Source organism: Corapipo altera, unplaced genomic scaffold, assembly GCF_003945725.1.
Source record: "Corapipo altera isolate COAL_440 unplaced genomic scaffold, ASM394572v1 51, whole genome shotgun sequence".
NCBI classification, from domain to species: Eukaryota; Metazoa; Chordata; class Aves; order Passeriformes; family Pipridae; genus Corapipo; species Corapipo altera.
In genome coordinates, this window is record NW_020884892.1 from 1,693,213 (window position 1) to 1,699,212 (window position 6,000).

Consider the following 6,000-nt stretch of genomic DNA (forward strand, 5'->3'; position numbering starts at 1 on the left):
GTGTATTAACTGCACTCTGCATTGCTCACTGTTGCAATTTCTGTATATGATGGTCCATGCCTGTAATCCTCTGGTGAATATGGCTAAACTAGTTGGTCTCTCCTGGCTATACACCTGGGAAAAAAACCTTGGAGGGTTTAACCTGATGGAAGTGGTACTTGGAAGCACCATTCCTGTAGCACTAATCTGTGGGATACACCCTGAGCATGAAGGTCAGAGTTTACAGATGGGTTTGCCTACATATTTTCCAGACAAAGAAACTTCCCTACTCCCAAGATTCCCAACAGAGCTTAAATCCTCAAAAGCTGGGCTGTATTACAAGAGGAACTAAGGTACTAATAATTTTAAACACAAGAAATCTCAGAGTGGAGAACAAATTCAAAATGGTTTATAAACATGGCTCCATACTGGTAATCCAGTCCTTTACGTGAGATTTGTTGTCTCTCAAGTAACCTTTCAGTAGCTTCTGGGATCACAACATACCGTACATGGTACCCTCTGGAGGAGTTTCTTTTCATCCCTTAATGGCCCTGGCTTCTGGTCTCTGCAAGAAGAGCCGTGTTGGTCGAGACCAACTGTTACCTTGGAAAATCTGTGCAGTATTCAGTCTCTAATTAGGGCTGTAAAAAGTAACCTTATGAAAAATAAGAACAAGCTAAAACCTTCAATACTGTCCTCTAATGTTTTTCCAATTCATGAGTATTTACAGTTCAGGAGAGACCTTAAGCTTATGGAGTTTGACTGCTTAACAGACAGTCTCAGGATCTGTCTTCCAAGTATCAGTCCAGCGTGCTTTGAGGCCACAAAAACTTCTTGCATCTACACCACCTCTGGAAAGGAGTTTGCTAGGTCTACAGCCTATTTCATAAAGAATCACCCCCATCTCAGGTCTCCAGTGCCCTCACATGTACTCTGGACAGTCAGTCCCTATCTACTCCCTCTTTTTGCTGCTTGCGAGATATTAAGGAGGCTTATAAAAAAGAGGGAGAAGGACTTTCTATATGGGCAGGGGAAATGGTTTTAAGCTGACAGAGAACAGGTTTAGATCAGATGTTAGGAAAAAAGTCTTTACTCAGAGAGTGATGTGGCACTGGCACAGGTTGCCCAGAGAAGCTGTGGCTGCCCCATGCCTGGAAGTGTTCAAGGCTAGTTTGGGTGAGGCTTTGAGCAACCTGGTCTTGTGAAATGTGTCCTGCCTATGGCAGAGGATTTGGAAATAGATGATTTTTAAGGTTCCTTCCAACACAAACCATTTTGCAATTCTATGATTCTATATGGGCACCTTCTATCTCCTGTCCATGCTGCAGTCCCCCTCCTGCTCCTGTCCATGTTTCTTCTCTGCCCATTCAACACATCATCTTAAAAGCTTTTCTCTTCCAGTCATCTTTAGTTATTCTAAGGAAGGTTCAAGCTTCTTCTATCTTGATGCTTTTACCTGCGTCCTCCTTTTGCATCCACAGTAAAAGAAAATCAGATGGGCTGCCTTCTTACTCCTCACTACAGCCTTCAAAAGGAAAACACATGAACAACATGTGAAGCATATATGATTGGTCATGCTGATTTTTTTCTCAGTGAGAAATCCTGAATGACTTCTTTTTTTACAGACCTCCCACTCCAGCAGTTTTTCTTTGCTCTAAAATATCATTTGTTTTTCAATTAAAGTCAAATAATTTTTGCGCTAATATGTTAATTAAAACTCAACATGTTTGGGGCTGAATTACAAGTCTCTGTAGGATACAGGATGCTCCAGTAATGCTAAAGAGGAAAGATGCAGAGTCATCGACTATGAAAGTGCAAGCTTGATCTATAGTGAAGTCTACTTTAGTTCCACTTGATTCTGTACAACTGCAGCAATTTACTGCACTTGACCTTTACCATGAGATTTAGAAAGGAAATGTTTGATATTCTACTCTATTTTCAGGAAACCTAGGAGACAGATAAGTAATACTGCTGCCTTTTCCAGATTGTTCCCTGAATAATTTCCTTAATACACGGTCAGAATTCAGAGACCTTGATTTCTTGCTCAACAATCTCTTAGGAAGTGGGAACCTGCCTCTGAACACACTGAATCTTGCCATCACAAGCCCATAGATTCCTGTTTCAAAATTCTTCCTAAAAGTCATTTAAGAATTATTCTCAGAGTCAGCACAAATTTATTTTTTAGTGAAAAATCTATGAAGCTTATTAAAATAGGAGGAAATTTGTCCACCCTGGGGGTTAGCATTCTTTAGGCTTTGTTTTCTCTGTGGTTTGTATGACTTGGGAATCAGCTCTAAATTTCACATGAAATTACATCTCAGGAGTCCCATCATAAACCAGCCACAGTGTCTGCAGCAAAGAACTGGACCTTCTCTGCCCTGTTCATTTGTAAGCAGTGCTGGCTATATATGAAGTCATCACAGAGTAATTTCCACTGGTTTTTCTGGCACCTAGACTTCTTTCAATGATGGATGAGAAGGACACTGATTTTATTCTTGACATGTTCATTTTACTCTAGAATTTCAATATGCACATCTAGATATCTGCATAGAACCTTCCAGTATTATTTCTGTTTTTTAAAAAAACAGAATGGAAATTGTATCACCAAGCTTTAAGCCCTGAGCTTTGTAGGACCATCACTATAGCAGAGCACTATAAAATATCTACACAATATCTATCCATAAACCATTGGATGAAGCTCTAGGAGAGTGCTGCAAACCTGCACATACAATGTTTTAGGCAATGGCTCAGAACTAGGGTATGATGATGAACACTGAGGGGATAGGACTGTTTTTTTGGGAAGGAGCCTTTTGAGCTTAGCAAGCTGAGTTGCATTCATGCAGTTAAGTGTGTAATTCCAGAATCCACTTTATGGTACTGGCCACTTTGTATGGTCTATACTGATCGTTCCCACAGAATAACATCTCTCAATATTAATGAAGAACACAGGCTTTCTTTCTAACCCTCCCACTCACTTCCTGTTGAGTGATATTTACTGAGTAAAGCACAAGTGCACTTCTTTTTTTCGTTATTATTTTGGGTCTTGTTTTTCCATTCTTTGCCTACTTTCCTACTAAGGGAGCCCATGAGGCAAAGGGAAACCAGTTCTAACCCAGGCAGTGGAGTTTCAGACTGGATTCTGTTGCACCTATTGAAGGATGCTAACTTTTGCGGACAAATACCTTTCCAAAATGGTGTTCAAAATGAAAATGAGATTTCACAACATCAAGTATCCTTGTGCTTCTGTATTACTGCCTTTTTCTTGTGCTCCTGGTGCAAGTGAATTTTATGCAGTGTTCAGCACATATTATATTCTTGATGCATAAACTCACCACAGATAACAATGCTTGAGTTAGCAGCAGGGATCAAGAGCTACGGCATTTTTGTGTGGAGAAATTCTATAAATGAAGAAGTGCCATGAAAATGCAAGACATGAATACATTGCAGCCTCCTCAGCTTTCAGAGCTGTCAAAGGTCTCAGTAAATGTAATTACATCAGTCACACGCTTTCTTCATGCCATGTTAACAGAACACAAGGAAGACATGGAGTAGAGTGACTGATAAACTCCTTTGGTCCAGATTTTGTTCAGTCATTCACATGAGAAAAATAAATTGCATACAGAATTACTTTTTGCTGCCTTTATGGTGAATTATCACAACAGTAAGTATTCTGGACCAATGTGTATCTGTTTCAATAACTGAAGAGATAAACACACCCTGGCCTCCAGAAATTAAAATCAACTTAGTACAAGACTATGGTGAATCAGCATTCACATTCACACTTGTCTGCCTGGGCTAAAGCCAAGGGATTTGATAAAACAGTAAAAGGAGAGAACACAGCAGATTGCAGAGGTGGAATTGCTGTTAAGTCTCTGCTTACTGGACCAAGGCTTGAAAAGTCATCAGGTAACGTGGTGAAAGAACAAGTCCAGCACAGCAAGGGTCACAGGATGTTTGTCTTTCCTAAGGGAGAGGAGTGATGTGCCGAATTAGATACAGAGGAAGGCAAGGCAGTGATATTACATGGGTTGCCTGATTGCTTGATTTAGCTGCTGCTCACTCACCCATCAAAGACGTCTCAGGCTAGACGAGGTTCTCTATGCTGGCCCCCAGTAGCATCTCATTCCATATAGATTTTTTGGCTGCTGACTGTTTTTATCAACATCTCTAGAAAAACAACAAAAAAGAGCAAAGTCAATAAAATTGTGTGCAAGTCATAAGCTTAAATCCTTCGGGTTAGCAGCAATAGTTTCTATCCATTTTTTATGTAACGACTGTGGAGTTTTGTCCGGGAGCAACAGAAAATGTTTTCAGAAAAGATTGCTTTTATCTGGTTGACAGTCTTCTATTTATAGTTGGCAAATATTTCCATGGTTCAGGTTTATGAGCACACTGTAGGCTCTGGTATCATGACTTAAGCTTAAGCCAGTTATAGCCGTGCAGTGGGTTGTACGTGAGGCTTTTTTTGCTGGGAGAAGCAATAGAGGATGCAGTGCTTATATTCATTTTGAAAATTCAGAGATGCTGGCTACGAAGTCCGATAATGAACAAAAAATTGTGTAATGCCTTAAAAATTCAAGCTTAATAATTTGGTTTGTCAATGAATAATAAAAACTATAGAAGTAAGGTACCAGAAAGCTGTGTATTCCTTTGCTTCAATATATTCTATTATAACAATGAGGAAACAGATCCCATGCAGAAAGTCAACAGTCTGCATCTAAAACTGTGGGTCCTTGCTGATTTTAATGTTTGATGAAGATCTTTGTGCTCTGTCTCATGGGGTACATTACCAAGAGTACCAATATACTGTTAAACAGATCTGGAGCACAACTGACACTACAACATTGTGTTCATCCTTGGATGCAAAGTTGTACTACACTTGTATAACAAGTCAAACTTCTAGGGGAAAAAACTACAAAGTGCTCTAAAACTTAGGCAATGTGGAAGAGATCTTTTTCAAAGCTGGGACAAGATTAATGTGAGATTAATGTGAGCTTTCAATGTGTCTCATTCAGAATTGCTGGGGTTTGCACTCTATCCTTAGTAGTGCAGTGAATATCTTTCCCAAACAGGTTATGCTGTGTCAACATCTTCTGTCATTTAGATCAGTCCATCATTTACTACATGGGAACTGTCAGACTTATGCCTCATACCCCAAGGCACAGCACACACAGGAGAGAAGTTGAACAATCAACCACACAGAGTGTCATTGATGTACTATGGGAGTCTAGATCTGTCTGAGATGGATTACAAGACCTTTTCAGAGTAGAGAATAAGGAAAGATAAGGAGAATCATGCCAGTATTTGAAATGCCTATCTCCCACATGCCTTGCACTCTCTCTAATGTACCCACTTCTTTGGGAAACAGGGGGCTATTTATTCGAGTTGAAATAAACCCAAATTTTAGAGGCATAGTAATAATTGGAGGAAACTTTTTTTAAGGGCAGATGTGCAAAGCCCATAGGGGTTTGCCAAGGGCAAGACAAAGTGTACCACAACCTGTAGTGTATCTGGATGTGGTGTTTATTTAAGAACCAAGGAGATGTACATTTTTACCCTACTGATTCTCTCAGACTCATGCACATGTTTTGTCACACAATGTTTGCATTCATCAGGATTCATTTCCCTTCCCTTTAGGGAGGTTGCTGTTGGTCTGGATATTTGGGAAGAAATCACATCAGTCTGCTCTGTGCTGGTGTTCACATGTACAACCCTTGGGTGGTACTGGTGAGGTCCCTGGCTGTCCCCCTGGACTCGTCCTCGTGCATCTGTCCCACCTCCAAGACTTTCCTCCATTTTCAGGGACTTTTCTCCAGTCAGGATCTTCACCTTCTTCTTTCCAGGTCCCTAATTTATTCTCAAAATCACTTATTCTTTTCAAGTATGATTCTTCTCTTCTTCCCAGGTTGAGAGCTCTCAGTTTTCTCAGTTTGAATGGTCTAGGTAGAGAACCACAGTAAGTGCTCAGCCTCCTCTCTGGTGGTCCCTTTTCATATCCCTTTACTTACAGAAAGATTCAGG